The sequence below is a fragment of the Ciconia boyciana genome, chromosome 8, assembly GCF_034638445.1.
Source record: "Ciconia boyciana chromosome 8, ASM3463844v1, whole genome shotgun sequence".
Classification (NCBI taxonomy): Eukaryota; Metazoa; Chordata; class Aves; order Ciconiiformes; family Ciconiidae; genus Ciconia; species Ciconia boyciana.
The window spans coordinates 12,236,969-12,258,121 of record NC_132941.1 but is presented as its reverse complement, the minus strand read 5'-3'; the positions used below and the strand labels follow the sequence as shown (position 1 = coordinate 12,258,121).

At 34.3% G+C, this 21,153-nt stretch overlaps 1 long non-coding RNA gene across 3 annotated transcripts in view; it reads right to left on the bottom strand.

Moving 5' to 3' along the window:
- Positions 1 to 15,867, bottom strand: part of LOC140655787 (uncharacterized) — a 125,873-nt gene extending 110,006 nt beyond the window's left edge. For 2 of the 3 annotated variants that reach the window (XR_012043873.1, XR_012043872.1), the window contains exons 1-4: positions 15,690 to 15,867; positions 14,999 to 15,075; positions 11,645 to 11,733; positions 8,456 to 8,588 (exon numbers count right to left, since the gene is read on the bottom strand). This is a non-coding gene — a long non-coding RNA (uncharacterized lncRNA). Of the gene's footprint in view, positions 1 to 8,455; positions 8,589 to 11,644; positions 11,734 to 14,900; positions 15,076 to 15,689 lie in introns of all 3 variants that reach the window. The other variant, XR_012043874.1, reaches the window with a different exon arrangement.
- Between the last annotated feature and the right edge of the window lie 5,286 nt (positions 15,868 to 21,153).

The window sequence follows — 21,153 nt, the reverse complement described above, 5'->3', positions numbered from 1 at the left end:
ATATCCTATCTTTTGTATAATTCCTGTTAGGGCGTACAGCTTTCAATATTGTTTTTCCATCCTTATACATGCTTTTTCTGTTGTTACAGCATTAAACTTTATTTTAAGTTGTATTTGAACTTTATTGTTCTAAGTTATTTAAATGTTATTTATAAAAAAAAAATACTTATTAAGCTGCATCTGTTTCATATGCTTTTAATTCTAAAGGAATAACAAAATGGTCTGGCTGAGATGCATGAATTTTTTTCTGTGACCAGACACAAAGACTAGTACACAACCATCCTGCCAACATACATTGGATGGCAGACAAAAATGACAGCCTGCAGCAAATCGCACAATGGACATCTCAAAAGAAACAATGCAAAAATGTAAAAAATCTTTGCCACATACTCTTGCTAATTGAATTTAATAGCATGCTCAGAGTTACACCAGGTAAAAGAAGGTTACAGTTCCAGCAGGTACTGAAATTAAGCCTCAGATGGTAGAACCTATACTTACAGATACAGAAATATGTAAGAGCCTATATGACTAGTTTCAAACTTCAGCCAAAATCAGTGTGACCTGATGAAGAAAAGACATCTTAATTTTCTAGCTATTAAAGTGTTCAACTAAGCCCTACATGACTAATGCATTGTATAATTTCATTCTGTTCAGTTTGCCTACAAGCTTTCTCGGTATTGTGATAATTGCGCTTAGATAAAGATCACCACAAAATTAGCTAAAACAGCTGCTAGATGACTGGGATGGAGTCAAGTTAATTACTAATGGTCTTAAATGCTCTACTTTTCAATACAAGTGTCTAGAGTCAACCATTTTTTCCTACATGAGACACTTTATAACAGCACTCTCAGAAAATGGCAACAATTCTCTTTAACAAATATTTCTTTTTTAAAAAAATACTTGTTTAACAAATACTATAATTTGGAAATCATTTATGATTTTTGACTTGCTAATATCAAACTTCAATGGTTCTATGCAGAAAAATTTGTCAATACAGCTATATCAGTAAACCTTTACTGTGCTTTTGCTAGTTTATCTATTGCTTGTTCACTGAACACAGTAGACTGTACTATCAGAGAAACTTTTTTGCTGATAACTGTTCGTGCTACTTTCTGTGAATATATAAACACTGAAACAAAGTTCACACTCATGATCAACATTAACATACTAGCAAAAGTTTCTAGATCTAAACTAGGTTAGTTGAAGCTTTGAAATAAAAATTAAAAGAACAACAGCTCATTAAGATTGTGTTTAAAAGCTTTACTGAAGTTTGAATTAAAATGTGAATATGCACATTAATATATGCCAATATATATGCCAAAAAAGCTTAAAATTAAATCCAGATACAGACAAGCTTTTCTAAAGCTCTTTTGACTGTGTAATTCAAGAATACAGGAATACAGTCAAACAATTCCTAAATCCCAATGGTAATTAGCTCTTACTGCAATATGCTTTATCTAATGGATCACTATATTACCATCATTATCAGGTAAGCCAAGGCTGCTTTATGTTTTACAGTTCTCATATCTGAAATGCATCCTATGAGTGAACGGTTCACAAAAAGACACCTGAGTGCAAATGATACAATCCTTCAGTAGCACAGTCATATGGCCTTACATGTTGCAATACCTTTCTTATGTTGACTTAGCAGAGGAGGGGCTGTATTTCAGAAAAATCAGTATTTTGCCTTTCTTTTATGCTTTTTCTTTCATTTCTTCTGGCATTTTAATAGTCAAACAGACTTAAAGGTTAGAACATACCCTGGGCTGTTCTATTCCAGTACCAATGGAAAAGGTGAACAGAAAAGCAAGATCAGATCAACCCAGTTGAGCAATTTTCCAAGTATCTTTAACTTAGAAAATCTCTTCTGAAATAAAACATATTTCTTTTCAGCTGTCTCCAAAAAAATCAGTTTAGTGCTAAAACCAGAGAATAATAATCACAAAATTTATACTGATGATCTACAGTAGCAAATTATTAAAAGATAAGGACAAAAAAAAAATCTATTAGATTTTAACAGGTATTATTCAAATAGATGTCAGAAATCCTCACAAAAGCCTTTTATATCAATTACATCACCATCCAATCTTAACATCAATCATGCAATATACTACGTAGGAGGAAAACAGGTTCATATGAAAAGAAGCAGATATACCTGTCTGGATATGGCTCATTACTAACCTTTATAATACTAAAGGTTCAAGAAAATCCAAACACAGTGGGCTATAAAAGCCCCTCTCAACTGTAATTTCTTTGTTTTTCCTTCAGGTGCATTGGCTTTCATCTAGCTTTTTTCTTTGTTTACCACAGATACAACAAAGTGTAAATAGACTGTGGTTTAGAACCGAAATATAATCCTGTGGTTTAAATAGCCATTCTATTTAGCCACCTTCAATAACCATTCACGTTTCCCAGAAACTGTTCCATTACGCAGCCTCTTTAAATTTAATTAACAAGGTTCTACTTACTTACTTATCTTTTGTATTAGTGCTGATAAATACTCTGTGACACAGAAATCAGCTAATTTCATCTGGGGAATCTCGCAGAAGATTGCAGCATCTCCATTCTTGGAGGTATTCAAGACCTGACTGGAAAAAGCCCTAAGGAAATTAGTCTAAAATCAGAGTGGGCCCTACTTTGAGCACGAGATTGGACAAAAGACCTGCAGCACCCTTCCAACCCAAATGAGTCTATGATTCCATCTGAAAGTTATTTTTCTTAAAACAGCCATTTAGAGTGCAGTTCAACCTCTTTGAACAACTACACAAAACACATTGTCCATGTTAGGGTGATAATTACACATTTGCCTCATAGTTCATCTATAATAACTTGTATGTCATTAAAGGTATGCAAAACAGTGTAAATACATTCCATAACACAATAAAAAATGACAACTGGACAATTTCCATGACCTTTAAAAGACATGATATGGTACAATATGGTCTCACTTTTAGTTCTGTTGCAAGTACTTTAAAACACCGCTGTGCTTAGCATCTGTAATAATCAGATTACTAAATGATTAATCAATTGAGTAATTATTAAAATACACTTGTCTGTGTTTTAAATTACTTTTTGAAGAAAAGTTGTATATTCTTTTTGAATGAGCTGAAGCAAAACGTAAGTTAACGTTAAATCAATAAATAAGAGAACAACAGTATTTCACTGCACTCCACAACCAGTATCTGAGTAGTCTAAATACTGCATAAGCATATCAATCTAACTCCTCAACACTAACTTTTTAAAAAACATAATAATTTCATAACTTTTAACATATGTTGAAAATGAAACTGACAGATTAGATGATTTTCCCCAAATTAGGGAAACAGTCATCATCAGAGTTGAGATCCATACTTAGAACTAATATTATACTTTTTTTAACATTTAATAACAACAAAAAAAAAAGAAATTCAACTATTTACAACACTGGGTGAGTTTTAAAAGGTAACAGTTATTTAAATCATATGTTTACTTAAAACAGGGGAGAAGGTGAATTTATTAGCAGAAAAAAAAGCTAACTTCTCTGTGCTGTTAGAATAATTTTGAAGATTAGGACTGTCTTTAAAGCAGAAACTCAGACAGGAAAATATTCAAGGAGTTCATGAGGTTTTTAACATGACATTTATATTAACTTTAATGATACTCACACAACAAAATTTCTAAAAAAGCCTTTTAACACCATACATTTAAATTCAGTCTTATGTAAAACATAACTGCAGAATTTAATTATAAAGATTTGCAACAACAACAACAACAAAAAATAGCATTAAAACTACCAAGTGTTAAAACTTGAGCTCTGTAAATAACTTCACAATACCTGTCTGAGGAAAGCTAGCTTGTAAATCTCAAGCATTCCAGACCCTGAAATTCTATAACAGGTTACATTCCAGACCTAAAAAGGGAGATTTTCTTCAATTCTGTTTAGAAGGCAGATCCTAGCTTACCAAGATTGGTTGTTTCATTAAGAAAACTCTTTTACTTAGAGGCCTGGCAGTTGAAAAGATTGACTCTTAACACAGAGGGGAAAAAAAAGAACTCATTTCAGAGGAAATTAGTTCCTCATGAGAAGAAACTATTTTCCTTCAGTGCTAACCAGAAAAGCAGAGGAATTCAAATGAAGATGCATAAACTTGTCACATAAAGGTTACAGAGTTTTCAGACTGAAGTCCAATATCAAATAAGAATCCTTACTTTTAAGATCATTTCTAAAATAGTGTTTTAGCAAAGATGGTTAAAGGTCTGAACACTGAGCATTCTTCAATGAAGTACAGATCTTAAAGGATACCAGGTACCTAAAAGGTGGATATTGGTACCTAGTGAGAACTTGAAGGTGTCAGGTTAAGTAGGCTGCCAAAGTTCAATGGATTTCAATAGGAAGCAGATATCTAGTGTGCTCAGCTACATTATGAAAGTAGGTATTTGCCTCACCTAGTACCCAGATAGCTTTGTGAAACTCATTACAACTTTCCTTTACATATATCACAGCTTCCCCATCTTTGAGGAGTTAGGCTGGTCAATTTTAAGGGCTCAGTCCTCTGCAGACTAAGCTCTTTCTGGAGCTAATAGAGTCTGTGAAATTAGGAAGCATTTGTGTCACCTGGATGTTCAGAATTTTGTAAGACTAAAAGACAAAAAAATATTTTTCTAGCTTTGCAGAGCAAACACTGAAAACCACTTATTCTACAGACCAGTCAGTCTTCATTGGCTTGCACCTCTGTTTTCTGACCATGTGCCAACAATGGACTGACATATCTATGGTGTGATGTTAACTGGACAACTCCTGCAAATCCTTATGTAATGTCTTATTTATATATTTCTGTTTTTATACAGCAGCAGAGGCACTACTTCCAGCTTATATCCCTCTTCCCGAAGGGAAGAACTCCAATCAAAGATGTTTCATTGTCCCACCTTTATTTAAAAGAATCTCTATCTCACTTTATTCACAGAATCACAAAATGGTTGAGGTTGGAAGGGACCTCTGGAGGTCATCTGGCCCAACTGCCCTGCTCAAGCAGGGCCACCTGGAGCCAGCTGCCCGAGACCATGTCCAGACTTTTTTTAATATCTCCAAGGAGAGAGACTCCACAACCTCTCTGCACAACCTGTGCCAGTGCTCAGTCACCCTCACAGTAAAAAAGTGTTTCCTGATGTTCAAATGGAACCTCCTGTCTTTCAGTTTGTGACCATTGCCTCTTGTCCTGTCACCGGGCACCACTGGAAAGAGCCTGGCTCAGTCCTCTTTTGCACCCTCCGTTCGGGTATTTATATACATTCATAAGATCCCCCCTGAGCCTTCTCTTCTCCAGGCTAAACAGTCCCAGCTCTCTCAGCCTTTCCTCATGGGAGAGATGCACCAGTCCCTTCATCATCTTCGTGGCCCTTCATTGGACTTTCTCCAGTGTGTCTATGTCTCTCTCGTACTAAGGAGCCCAGAACTGAACACAGTACTCCAGGTGTGTCGCCACCGGTGCTGAGTAGAGGGGAAGAATCACCCCCCTATTCTTCCAACTAATTCAGTAATATCTTTATTACCCCTAGAAATGTTTTTATAATAATAATGTTATGTGGTATAATTTTAATCAGAATTCATGACCGACTCCCTTTACAATTACAACTGGCTGTCTAAGCATAAACACAATTTACTATTACCTTGGACAGCACCAGTTGTGGTGGACAAGAGTCAAGTCATCGGCTAGTGACTGCTAAGTTTTCATGGTTCATCTACTGGCCTTTGAAACCTGGTTCTGCTACAGATTTCTGATATAACTTTAAGCAAGCCACTTTCAATGTCCTACTCAATAAGTAAGAAAAAGAAGTTTGAGTCTGGTATGTGCTGCTGAAACATTAAACGTACACCCACACTAGCTTTAAATTACCATACTAATCACAACAGGGCACAGGTCAGCAGAGGAGATGTAGCTGTTTCTACCCACACTCATAGTGACTTCTGTTGCTACACAGGACACCATACTGTCATAGTTAGATTGTTATCTCTGTTCAAGCTAGCTAACAAGATTAGCTTATTTATGTCTCTATGAGTTGCTGTGATATTATTGCACAGTACAGGAACACCAGATGAGACCTTTAGAGGAAAGGGAACATTTGGAAACCACAGACACTCAATTCTTGTGTAAAAGACACAACATGTTAATATGACAGCTAACTTGCCTATACACCCTATTCCTGTTGATTTCACCAAAAACCAGGCACCAAAGTGGATCTGGACAAACAATTAACTTCTCAGTGGTCATAAAAGAGAACAAGTGATTATTGAACAAAACTGTGAGCATCCTGCAAGCCTAAAGCAATAAGATAGATCACAGAATAGGATATTAACAGGAAGAGCTAAAATAGTAAGGTTTCTCCCTTTTATTTTATTGTCATAGAAAAAATCAAGTCATTATATCTTGGAGAGAAACATCAAGATAACAATAGCTTCAGTGACTTCAGAAATGACTGTCATTAAAACAGACTCAATTGGGTCAGAATTGTTATTATAACCAACAGCTGAGGTGATTTGCTGAACCTGCTTCACAAATAATCACTTCCTACTTGGTTTCATATTCTTGTTTTCATACACTACTAGTAAAGTAATACAATGACCAAGATCCAAAAGGAAATATGATTATACCAGAACAAAACTGTTGGAATTTATAAAAATCATGCAAATGTTTCCACTGGTTTTAGGTTTTGTAAAAGCATCTTATTTTTTTAAACCCAAATGTTCCTCTGTTCAAAAACATAGATACATTTCTGTTTCTAAAATCTGTACTGCAAACTGAGCAACACACGAAAAATGGATTCTGTAAACAAGAATTTCCTTTCAAGACTGTAACTTGATAAGAGTAACACTGACTTTCAACTTTAAAGAAACCACATTTCTTTCTTTTAATTGTACGTGAAAAGAAATACTAAAGTAAAAAAGGAAAATTATTCAAGAAAGCTAACAGGCAATACATAATGACAGTAAGATAGTTCACTTTATTAAGCCACAGATGTGCATAGCCAATCCATACAAAGATTATACAAAGCTGTATAGCAAATCCTTCAGCTAGGTCTCAAGAGCAACTCTCCTCTTTGCTTAGATAGCCTGTTCCACTGGGAAAAACCCACACAGTTCTCTTACATCTACATTACAAGAGAAAGCTTTGTGGGAATCATGGCACATGCCTTAACACTTCCCTTCCTCTGACATGTCTGCAGTACTTCACTAATTCAGGATTTCCTGAGAACAGCATGTTCCAAACCTTCTCTCCTTAACATTAACAGATACAAGAGACAACCCTCTATCTATTCCTAAGCATTTAACATAACTGTAGAGAAAACATGTCAGAGTGATATCACTGAAAATGGTAAGGGCTGGGGAGTGGGAAGACTGTTATCAACAGAGTGGGGTGAGTAGCCTTGAAAATTTGCACAGACATATCTTTTCCCATTCAGGTAGATTCCATCACTAAAGAATTTCTAAAATCATTCTTCAGGTTATCTCTAAGACTAGCAATGAATATCCCTATTTTATATAGCCAGTTATACGCTAGAAAATGGAAAATCAAAGAATCACAGACTTCACTGCCTTAAATGACACCTATGATGCAAATTTATGAGTTTTCTCCCAGATATTTTCCTGTGAATTATTTTGCAACAAAAATAAGGTTTTCCTACCTTGGTGACTGGGGAATGATTTAAATCCAGAAAAAGCATATGAGCCCATGGAAAAAAGGATGGGGAAAAAAAAGACAAGGATGGGAAAAGATGTTTGGTTACGGTTGGGGCAGAATGAAGATAAAAAGGAGTAAGAGAAGATTGGTAGCATAAAATGATGGCTGTAGTTGTTAGAAGGAGAACAGTAATTTCAGGCAGGGGGAAGAAAGAAGCAGCAGGCTAGCCTAAAGAAACAAAACATTGGATAACATTCAGAAAGGGAGCAAGCTAGAAGCAACATCAGCACAAAAAGCTTGAGAAAAGATGTTAAAATAGCAACAACGACAAAGAACAGCAGGCTAGTGTGAAAGAAAAAGTCAAAGATCTGATCCATCAAGACAGGGAAGACAAAGAGGTAGAAGTTAGAGGCTAGAATGCAAGACATACTGAAAATGAGAGCCAGGTGCCAGCGAAAGTAGAAAAAAGAGTAGCTATCATTAGTATTAGAGGAACTGAAAAATCAAAACCATCAGATTTTACCAGATTGAGTATCAGCAGCTTCTTTAAATACCTTGTAGTATTGTTTACAGCTTAATTAAATGGAAGTATCAGTATATTGGGAGGACATATGTTTAGAGTCAATCAATATCCACAATTCATTTTTAATTGCTATAACATTTTGATTTTGTGCAAAACAAACTGAAAATATTACTAATAATTTATGTTGACAATTAGATTCTGCAATGTACTGTAAGTTGCATTCCAAAATGCATAAAGTAATGTGCATTATGTGTTTAAAAATATTTACAAGACTTACTGGCTGCTGTAGAACTGGCAGATGCTACTAGCTTGTATGTTAGCAGTACCATCTTTACTGGTATGATTTACTGTGGCAGCCTTAAAGCTTTTGAGATTCCATTTCTTCCATACACATTTCCTTGGTTTTAGACCTGAAAATAAAAAATTTAATTTAGAAAAATGTTTATGTTAATTTTGAAAATCACCTTATGAATCTTCCCAAATGAAATTAAAATTGCTTTCTTTCCTGTCTCCAGTGTGCAAACTTTTATGCCCGTGGTCAACTTTAGGCTTGGGATCCAAGCCTGTTAACTGAAATAATTATATTCATATACTTAAAGTCAACCAGGACAGTTTTTGCTATCTCCCTTCTGCTTCTGCTTGGTTTTGCACATTGCAAAGAATATTCTTACTTTGTGGTTGTTCCAGTTCTGGTAATTTAATACATTTGCATATATTTTGTTGAGGCTGTGAATGGCAGCAATACATAATTTACTTTATTCAGTGGTTTCAGTATTGATTCCAGTAGAATTTTGCACAGCTCCCACACTGTAAGTTTCATGCAGATATAGAATCTATGCCATAGCAGTGGTCTCCTAGTTTCTTGGGATTTTTTTCTCGTCTGACTAAATTTCAGTTAATTCTATCCATTACCTATTTATAGTGTTACACATTACAGAGTATACTGCGGGTTTACCCAGCTCTTCCAAGTTAAAGGCCCATTTGGAGTTTGGTGCATATACAACTTTGAAGTATGTAAACCTTCTCTAAATTAAATTTTTCAGGGTGATCTTTTTCTACATACAATTTTCTCTGTCTGTAACTAAAAATAAAATTCTGCCCAACAAACAGTGACTGACACAGAGAAAGGTTTTTAGAAAATATTTCTGTATTTTATATCTACTTCAAAAACATATTCCTATTGCATTTGTCAATCGGCTTCAACATACAGGATAATGAAATCCACATTGTCATGAAATCTAAATAAATGAGCACTAAAGATAGAAATCTGCTCTAAATCTAAGTTTTGGAATGGATATTAAATGACATATACAATCTAAAAATCATAAACCGTTACTGTTAAAACATGCAGATATTTAATGGTAATAGAATATGCCTTCCAATAGAAACTTGTAGGACAGGTACAGTCTGAATCCTGTAAGAATATGTATACAAAGTGACCATTTTTTATAGAGAGATACCTTCAAGGCCACCTACAAATAGTTACTGAGGAAGATCTCCTAGTCTTCTGTTTTAACAACAACAAAAATATCCTCACTATCTTCAGCAGCTTTTCCAGGAATTAGTACAGTTTTGCTTAGGGCCTGAATTTTAAGGCCCTTCCTTCCTGACTGTATTTATGTGCTTACCATAGATTCTTCCAGAATGCTTCTCCTACACAGTATCACAAAGAAACCAGTGAAATGAAATCTGCATTCATCAGTTCAATTATAAGTTATGTCTCTGGGTATGATTATATCCTTGCTGGCTAATTCTACAATAGTTAAGTACTTTTACAGCTAAAAGAGCTACTACAGAACAGGGTTACTGCAATAAGGCAATGATTGGACTGGATTAGAGCCTATATATAACCTTAAAAATACAATAATTTATTTTCAGTATCATCCTGATACCAACTCTAAAGAGATTATCAGTTCCCATCCACTCAAACTCTGAAGCATATAACCTTTTAAACAGCGAGTGGCATCAGAGCTTAATTTAATGGGGAAAAATAAATAATTAAATCCAACTGAAAAATGCCAATCTAGCTTCATCCTCAGTCATCTTACATGGAAACAGTTCCAAAACTGGATCTAACATGTATCATGATAGAAAGATAGAAACGCAACCAGGTTGTCAGAAATGTCTCATATTTGCAGTAAGACTTTATCATGATTGAAGACTGGGAGGTCCAGTCCAGCTAACCTACACAAATAAACAAATAGAATGCAGTATGCCTCCACTGCGTCAGCTGTGGGTTACTAAACAGGTTTGTCAGGACAGATCTAGACAGCACAGTTTAACAGTTAAATCAGGTTACATACTTTATTTGACGTGCCTTTGCCAAAAAAATTTTGAAATGTCAGATCCAGTTTTATTTTTCCTTAAAGAGAAATAATGCGATGGATAGTCAGCTCAGATTCTTTGTCTCCTTTCCAGGCTAGTGTTTTAAACTATTTATCTATATTTATATAAGAACACTCAGAATTAAGATATCATCATCATCATTATTATTATTGAGCAGAGAAAGTCAGCTTTGACAATAGTATTCCTAGTACTGAATTTTCTATGTATGTATATGTATGTATATAATTACCAGGGGAAAAAGCAATAGATTCTCACTGAAATGCAGACCTGGTGGTGTGGAAAAAATAAGCCTCAGGGAGAAGGAAAAAAATCCACCATTTTTTTTATATCCACTGATATCCACTGAAAAATTAAGTCTACCAATCCACCCTTAAAATCATTATCAAAGCATGTAATAGATTCAGGAAATGCTTCATAGAAAGCGACATAAATTACTTGTGACAAACACTCAGGATATACCTGCCAAAATAAGAATAGTACTGTATCTAAAAAGGCTACAAATGAGATTTCATATTACAATTTTTTTAGTTAATGTAAAAATATTCAAGTGAACTGTAGTAATTGCAAAGCAATTCTGCTAAGAAAAAGTAGTACAACCTTTTCTTATTTCTGTGAAACATTAGGCAACTGTATCAACAATAGGGGAATTCACTTCTCAAAAATTGCTTAATCAATGTATAAGTCAAAGTTCCAGTTAAGCCTGAACTGGAGGATACTGATTTCAACAAATTATGTACTTTGAACAAGTCACTTAGGGTTAAAATTAGGATGCAGAATAAAGTAATATTTGTTAATATTTAACTAATCATTATATTTAATGAAAAACAAGACATATTTAACAAGTCACATCTTTTAATATTATAATTAAATTTTACTATCACACATTATATGAGCCAAAAAAATTCACTTCTGATTGCCCATGATCATTTCTAGCTTTTCCTCACCATATTGGATCGTTCTCTCTCTGGTACTTACATGCATGTGCTTCCAGCTCTCTTTTGGAGCCAAATGCTTCCAATCCGGATACATGTAAATTGGTTTATGTGACATGTTAATACTTTCATGAGCTGCAATACAGCATCTACCCATATATCACTGAAAAGGCTAATTGTACTGTTACCTGAAAAAAAGCATCTTTAGCATCCCTGGGAACAAGAAGAAAATGTCCCACAAAGTCTGCAATTCTGTCAAACAAGTGGTCTTGATCTTCTTGTTTGTTGGTTAGGTTTCAAAGGGGAAAAAAATCAGGAAAAAGGTATCAGCATAAATTCAGATGTAGTTATGTGCTAATATACTGATGCATGGCATTATTAAACTCATGTTTATCTGTCTTATGATGTGAGGCATTGACAACACAAAGGAATACCACTGAAACACATATTCTTAAATTAGTTCCACCTCTTACTCCAATATATTGTTCTTCTAAATGTATTAACAGATTTTTTTTTTTACTATAATGCAGTAGTTCCTGATTCAGAATAGCACTTAAGAACACGCATTATTTGAAGCATATGTTAAGTCTATCAGCCAACAATTAAGATGGAATCTAAGTGCTGTACTGAATCAAAGCCAGTATACATAATCACAGTCTCCTGCCACATGAATATTTTCCTTCTCTTCTTAATAAAGAACATAGTGATCACCTGAGGTAACAGAATCCATACCCTTTTGATTTATGTTCTTAACCTAAATATTCTGAACTCATACCTTTTATAAATCCTAGCACCATTACACAAAGTAAGCAAAGTAAAATAAACAGTCAATTTGATCTAAAGGTTTACTTTAAGCCTCATGGTATAAACCTGCTAACTAAATTCATAAGTTCAACTACTGCTTTTTAAAGTTACGTGAAAAGTTAGTCTTGGGCCTACACTTGATGCAGTTGAGCTTAATCAGTAAAACTCTTGCATTTTTGTACTTGCAGAATGTGCAGCTTATTTGTTTGATAATAACAGATCTAAGAATGCTTGAAATTAATTTATACCTTAAACTTTTGGAGAAACCACCACTAAAAGAATCCTGAAACACTGCAAAAGATGATTTTGAGAGAAACAAACTTCTCCAAACTTTGAGAACATTTTTCTGTCTAAACAACAATAAAATATTCATTACACTGAATGCAGAGATTTAAAAAATCCTAAAACCACAAATAAATGAAAACTAGACAAAGGTAAAAAGTACAAGGATTTTAATTTGGAATATGTTCCACAAACAAATAGGAACTTCTTTCAGTTTGCAGAAATACTAAAGGGAAAAAAACTTGCAGGGGAAATGCTTAGCTTTTACTGAGAAAAACAAAAGCAGCTTCTTTGGGTACCTCAACATTAGGTTGTCAAAATACAGGCACTGATCTGGATTCGCCGGATACCTGCAACTCTCTCAACTTTTTACTGTTTTTTTAAATTTTCAGTAAACCTAAGACTAAAAGTCTAAATATCTAACATTTAAAACACAAAAATGAAGGTATACAAAATTAGTAAGACAGCAAGTCATACTTGTTGCATTAAATTTGTTACATAATTTAAAAGTATGTAACAGAAATATTGTAAATAACCACAACAACAAAGCAGATGAAAACACTGGATTAACTTATTTCCTTTTACATTAGGAGGATTGATTCTAAACTGTGCCAGAACTGTGTGCAGAAGTGCTAATAGGATTTCCATATTCCTTGCATCTTGCTTATCTGGGTACATCTGCACATATTTAAGCACAAATAAACAAAATTTTAAAATAAGTCCTCCAAACGTTTTTTTTTAAAACACAGATGTGGCATTTCGGAAACCTACATCAGGTTCTGGCAGTGCATTACAAACGCCTCTAATAGGAATAGCTGTAGATGATAAAGTCACATAAGATTTTCATCCAGTGCAAGTAGTAAGGTCTACAGCCATTCTTTGAGTACCAAGACATTAGGTTTTATGCAAAAAAATTATGACATTTTATATTTTGTAGGATTAGTGATTACTTCTGTATATTGATATTTCACTGTCAACTTCAACAAGCATGCTTCTGTTTGTATTTAAACACTTTTTCTCAAAAATGTTACATTTGTGCACACATATGTTTTGCAGCAAGCACTACCAACAGGTCACTATTTAAACATAAGAGTTTATCAAGGCTGCTCAACAATCTGAATTTTAAATCTATCCTTCACTCTGCACAACTTGTTTTTGTCAGCTTGACAGTATTTGGACTTGGACAAATGACAGGAATTAACAGTTTCCTTCATTTATAAATCTGAAGCAGTCAAAATTCATTCAGAAAAATGTAGTATGTAAGTGACATAACATTTACAATATTCTTCAGTCTTATCAGTTAGTAACTATTTTAACAGATTTTGAAATTAACTCTGTATAATCCTATTTAATGATAGGTTAATTTGCAAAAAAGTCATTAAAATAATTTTTATTTCAATTAATAACAACAATTTAATATGCAAAATGGATCAAAAGTCACGATTTCAGAGTGTCTGATACCAGTAACAAATTAGTGATTGTTTTATGTTGGTGATAATTATGATCACATGACTGTTAGGAATCTGTTCCTCTTGTTTATATATATTTCTGTACCAATGCAATCCTACTGATCCTACGGCATAAAGGAATTAATTTTGGATAGCTACTTATCAAATTTTTTAAATGTTTCTTTAGTGAGAATTCAAATTTGTTTATAAAATAAATTACTTCTTTCCTTATGGTCTAATTTATACTCTAAGTATGTATGCTTATCTAATCTGTATCTTATTACCTTAAGTATTTATGTTTTAAAGATAGGTATTAATGAAAGCTTACACATTTCCACTTCAAGTGGAAGTTATTAAAAAATCTAATATACTACATCTTGGTCTTTCATAGTGCCATGAATCGTGAGTCTGCCTCAAACTGACTTTCCGAAGGAGAAAGGTACCCTGACCTACCAGTCAACTAACTGGCCACAGGAATAGGGATCACTGTCTGAAGCAGATCACAAAGACAGGAGAGACATAGCTCTAAATCAGCCATGTTTTTTCAACTGTTACTTAAAATACTGAATTCACAAGGAAGGACTATGACTTCTCATTTGTCTGCTAGTGAAGTAACTGAAATATTTAAAGCCATAGCTAATTCTCACTGAAGTGCGTAAAAAATCAAACCAGAAAGGTTAGGGTTGCAATAATACTCTAAACTGTCATTTACAATTTTTGTGGCTAATTCAGTCAAAGGGCAGGTGCAAAAGCTTTATCTTTACATATAATTAGTACCCCACATCAGTCATGTAAAAGATGAGTGCACACACACTGAGGGAATTAGCCCATCATCAAATAAATCTTGCCTTGGCTGACAAACAAGAGCTGTTAACTAGCATTAACTAACAGTGTACATTGAAGCCCTTACAGCGTCCAGCTGCTTCTTTTTGCCGCTGTTGGTCATATGAAAGAAATAAGGAATGTCTTCACTTTTTACGCCTTCAAATGGGAGGCATGAGTACGTACTTCAGTATGTTGTCAGACCCTGTCTGACACTGCTCCTACAGGATCGGTTTCACAACCTTGAGGTTCACGCCCACCAGCTGTGGAGTGAAAGTGAATGATCACCCACAGAAGAAAATCCTTTGAAATTCATTTGCATAATAGCATTCAAATATTTTACATACTTGCTGCAAACTCCTACTTTACTGATCCTACAATTCCTGCAGCAAATCAGATGCAGGTGTTACAGATAATCATCTCACTGCATAATCTTAAATTATGCCCTGAGCATTGTCAGATCTGTGTACTCAATGATACATTAAAAAAAAATTTATCATGTAATTTAAGATGATGTGTAACATATATGCCAAAGGGGACTGCAGTAAGATTACATATTCTACATTCTAATTCTGGGTTTACCTTACTTTTGAAATTCTTTTCAAGTTTAATACTGGTTTAATGTTATTTATTTCAGTACTTTAATTATTGGTCAACTCTAGGACATAAGGGCAGGGCAGCAAGAAGAATCCTTCAACAATAATGGCTCCTAATAATAAAGGACCACTAGATTTGTCAATTTTGTAGCTTCAAGAAATGCTAATAGTGATACTAAAAGGAGTATGAAAATGGAACACAAAGATGAATGTGTCCAAATATTTTCAATAACTTTTTATCAGCAGCTTCTGTTCAGGATACTGAAAGAAAGAGTACATACTTGGAAATGCTGAGCTTTTATAACTAAGTCCCAAAGTTTTGGAGCTTCCAAATGTCTTTTGGAAGCAAGTTGTTTTACCTTGAAACGAGGGTAATTATAGCTCTAAAAAGAAAATAAAAACATTTAGTAATTAAAGTTAATTATTACGTTCTCTTTGTGTTAAACAGCTGCTCCAATGAGAAAATACTATTTCAAACATATAACCAATTTTTTTCTAAAGTAAAACTTAAAAAATATTCTACAGTAGCGGTGTTCACTTGCTGGTGACCCGCTTTTCTAAAAATACTGTCGTTAGCAGTTACTTGCTTTTATTACCCTTAAGAGTCTGTCAAACTACACAAAATTACCACTTCAGTCTTTGATGAGGTTTGTTTCTTGTGAGTTTCTTCTTTCTCAAAAATTTCTTTTCTATCAGAAATGACTAAACCCATGCCAAATTTCTGAGATGTCTCAGAAGAATCGAACAAGGATTTGCTATTTTTACATATCTCAATATTTTCTTCAATAGAAACTTTAACTGAGCTTTAATAAGCCAAATCACGAATATGATCTGGCCTTATGTTAAAAATTTTGAATCACTTAACATATTAACTCAATGGGTTATTAATAATTTAGGCCCAGTTTTGTCAGTATTCACATTAATATTTCAAATAAAGAACCTCTTCATGCTTGGTTATGCCTGAAGTCTAACCAACATCCAAGGAATACCAGGATCAAGACATTCCAAACTACCAGAGACACATTTGTTCTCCTTCAAGTCCATCATCTAGCACATTGGAAAGTCCCAGACACGAGGCTCCAAAGATTTGACCATAATATGCCAAATAAATAAAACTAATCATCATATTTACACTGTATTTGTGTCCTGGTTTTGGCTGGGATAGAGTTAATTTTCTTCCTAGTATCTGGTATAGTGCTGTGTTTCAGATTTAGTAGGAGAATAATGTGATAACACACTGATGTTTTAGTTGTTGCTAAGCAGTGCTTACAGTAGTCAAGGACTTTTCAGCTTCCCATGCTCTGCCAGGTGCTCAAGAAGCTGGGAGGGAGCACAGCCGAACTGGCCAAAGGGCTATGCTGTACCATATGACATCATGCTCAGTATACAAACTGGGGGGAGCTGGCTGGGGGGCAGTGATTGCTGCTTGGGGATGGGCTGGGTGTCAGTTGGCAGGTGGTGAGTGGTTGCATCACTTGTTTTTTTTCCTTGGGTTTTGTTCCTCTCTCTCTTTTGTTGTTTTCCTTTTCATTACAATTTTTTTATTATTATTTTATTCTATTCTATTTCAATCATCAAACTGTTCTTATCTCAACCCACAAGTTTTCTTACTTTTGCACTTCTGATTCTCTCCCCCATCTCACTGCAGGGGGGGGAGGGTGAGTGAGTGACTGTGTGGTGCTTGGTTGCCGACTGAGGCTAAACCACACCAATTTGGAATTTCAATTACCCAATATATTTAAATTAATGTAGTCTTAGAAAAATTGACTGACTCTTGAATGAGTGAATCTCAAAACTTTTCCTTCCCTTGGTTTGGTACCAGAGGTATTTCTTTGACTTCCAATTCAAAGCATATTCATAAGACAGAATGCTGTGTACTTTTTTCACACATAGCGTAAAAAAGCTCACCTCTAGATTTCTACCTTTTGACTCCTCAACAATGTATTTGTCAACCTCAAAAATGTTTAAATACTTAATTCATAATTAATGCTATTTCACACAATAATATAAACAATATTTTCAGCTAAGACAATTCATACTATGAACTGTGAATATACTTCAGATAAGGAGCAATGGTCTAAAATTGAGACTTTAGGTAACTACAAAATACATTTGGAGAGATAAAAAAGTACTTCTTTAGAAAAATAGAAGTACTTTAGAAAAAAGAAGTACTACTCCTAAAGAAAAAAAAGTACAAGATCCACCCCCCCACCCCCCAAACATACAGAGATAGGTGTAATCCTGCTTCTGGATCCAAGGAAAAAACTTGAAAATTTGGTCTTGTCTAATCCATAAAAAGAATTAAAAATCTGTAATATACCCCTGCTTTCCCCATCTCACTTGTCTGAGTCAGAACTTCCTCTGCACCAATTTGCTCAACAGCAATGTCTTAAAAATATTAGCAAGGTTTAGCTAGAAATAGAGCCTGGATTGATGATTTTATCGATTAAAGGCTCTAATCAGGCAAAGATGTTTTGTATAACTAGATCTACATCTAAATGTGTATGTGCACAAAACTTAATACACTGTATAGTCCTACTGCCTCACTGAAATGATTGGAAGGCTTAAAAATCACCATTTTGGTCTTTCTATATGTCTCATCTTTCCTTTATAACACCAAGATCTGTGGAGAACAGCATGTTTTCATAGACTTTTGCCTGCACTTTGCTTAGGCCTGAAACAAAATGTTCCTAAAACCCAGGCAGAATTGGGACTTCAGCTTATTAGAATTTTTTAAATTATAAACTTGATACTTCACACTTGCAAACTGAGGAAAAGCTGTAAACACTTATCTGGGCCAATGTCTGTCGGTTACTCTGTTCAAGGGCAGTAAGATGTTCCTCTAGATATGCTGGTCCACACTGTAATGAAAATTTTTTTTCAGCATGTTTCTCTAGTTCAGTGATACATGTGTTTATTCTCTTCTCCGAATCTGAAAGTGGACTGACATTCAATGGAATATGTTCATACAGATATTTACATATAGCATTGAAGGAATAATCTTTGTGTAACTTATCCACCAAAGAATAAGGGTCATCGAGAGAGCTACGACTTGGCCGCTCTTTCTGCAATCAGTACATAGTAAAAATGGTTATTTCTGCAAATGATACAAATGCAAAGATTAAATTAGGTAGTCTGTGAACTTTATTTTGCATAAAGAACTGTGATACCCATATAAATGCATTTTACATATACCTTCTAAGAATCTCTAATTTTGGCAACATTGTTAACATAGACTGCGATTTCCTCCTCTCCCATGTACTGCATTCAGAGATTATTACATCATCCCAAAAAGACAGAAAAACAGAAATAGGCCAGGGAGGCCCATGATAGCATACACAGAGTAATTAAAAAGACTATAATTTTTTAGTTAGAAAAGGAGATAACTCAAGAAAAAAAAGGTTATTATGTTTCTAAAGAGACAAATAAAATCAGGTGCAATTTAAGTTCTCGGAAAGGACAGTAATGCCTTCCATCTGTTGAGAACAGCCTTGGAAGCATAGGAAGAAGCTCTGTTCCTTGATCTAGCAAAGAATTTAAACTAGCAGGTTAAATATTTGAGCAAATTTTTAAAACTAACGGTAGTCATTTGAAGTTAATCATCAAATTGGTCACTTTCCTGAAATAACATAGTAAGTGTTAATACAGAGTAATCAATGTGATTTTAAACCCTCTAGTTTAGCTGAAAGACAATGACATGTTCTATCTTAATTGCAGGACAGCAAGACAAATTATTTCTTTAAGAAAAAATCAAATGAAATGCAAACTATTAATACACATATGTTCATTTTAGGGTAAAAAGGGAAAAGGTGAGTAAAACCAATTAGAAAATTAAAACATATTAATATTTTGTTTTGACATTAACCCAAATTAAAATGTTTCCATTTTTATGTCAGATTGCGCCTCTTGAAAATATACCTTTTAAAGAAAAAATTAAATTTTATAATGAAATGTTCCACCCATCAAAATACTTTTACATATTTTTTGTTTCTTTGTTCCTGTGAGAGAAAAAGTTCTGGTTCAAAGCAAAAGAGCAATTTTTCTCATAGCTCTGTAGTTAAAGGCTTTGAGTGAATCAATACTTGCAAATACTTTGACCTAGGCAGGTCAAAAGGAATGTTCTGTTTGCTCCAAAAAGAATGTAATTTCGACAAATCACTGGTAACCTCGTTATATTAAATTCTTTTACAAAATACAAAGGCATATTCAAAGATCTCCCTAGCAGTCTTATCAGTACAAGAAAAGAAAGAAAGCTCATTAAAAAGCCAAACTAGCTATTCCCCTTTTCATACTCATCAGAACTTTTCACCTCAGGGTTCAGGACTTTCTGTTATGTTAGTAATGCTGTGGACTGATCAAATATTTTAAACAATGCTTGATTCAGTGTCATCACTCAAGCATGCTTCCAACAATAGAAAATCACTGTACAGCAGACAAAAATTTACCTCCATGGTTTAGCTTTGAGAAAATGGGAAGTTAACAACAGAGAGGCTGCTCTCGTCAAGGTTTGCCATTCCTACCAACCTCTTAGTTTCCACTGCCTGAGGGTCTTGGAAATACAATCTATGCTCAAACTCAGGTCTCAATATTTACATTCACATGGCTTTCCTCAGGACCCGACTCCTGCATGTTCACTTCACCATACACATGAGTAGTTAAAATAGTAAGTAGTTGGACTCACCAAATCTTGAGACTGTAAGAATTCTTCAAAAGTAAAAGGAGGCTTTTGCATTTTCTGCTGACATACCATAAGAATTGTTCTCACCAGAATGCCTAAAAAAACCTAAGATAACATATATTAGCAAATATTTAAACTTTAGATAACTAAAACTGACAGTCAAAGCTATCACTATAGCATATATGGAGCATGTTCATTGCAATTTCTTCCAATAAACAGAAGAAGACTACACATTCTTAGATGTCAAGCAACATGCTAAAAATGTGAAAGATAAAGGCAGAACTTCCATTTTCTTCTCAGTACCTCCACACAAAATATTTATACTATTATTATTCATGTCCTTCTAAAATACATACTGAAGATAAAGTGAATGTCCAATCACCTGGCAAATCTGCTCTGTTCTTACATATTCAGTTTTTGTTTAGAAGATGGAAGAAATGTGAGGGTTGCAGATTAGCAGAAGTCTTACTGAAATCAATCAACTGGTATCTTCTAAGTTGAGTATAATTGAAAACTCAAACTTTACACTGTTACATCTGAGCAGAAACCAAGTGTGAGAAATACCGGTTTGAAAAAAATTACCTTTTTAGTAAATTCTGAAATTAAGAACCCCAAACAAAAATGATACAGCAACCATCCCTAAAAATGGTTTTGTTAATATCACAGTTTTTGTGCAAATAACTGTATAGAATAAAAGCATACAAAGGAGTAATTCGGATTTCAGAGCCTGCTTTTAAATGATGAGCAGGCTCTGTTTGTTCCTAAACAACAAGTTCTGGATTAAGCACCCAAAGAAATCATTCAAACAATGTAAGATGGTACACTTAGCAAAACCTACTATAATTAAGTTTGGCAAGAAAGAATTCTAGAAACTATTATAAAAGTCTTCTTTGTGTCCAATAAACATTTTGTTATTTCGACATAATTAACTACTGCACATCAAGACATATTGTCACAGCATAAGGAGATAAAAAAATATGGATGGTGAAATGTAGCCTGTTTTTCCTACTACTGCAATGTATAACATACTGCTAGCATGAAAAATGGATCAAGTCAAAACAAAACAA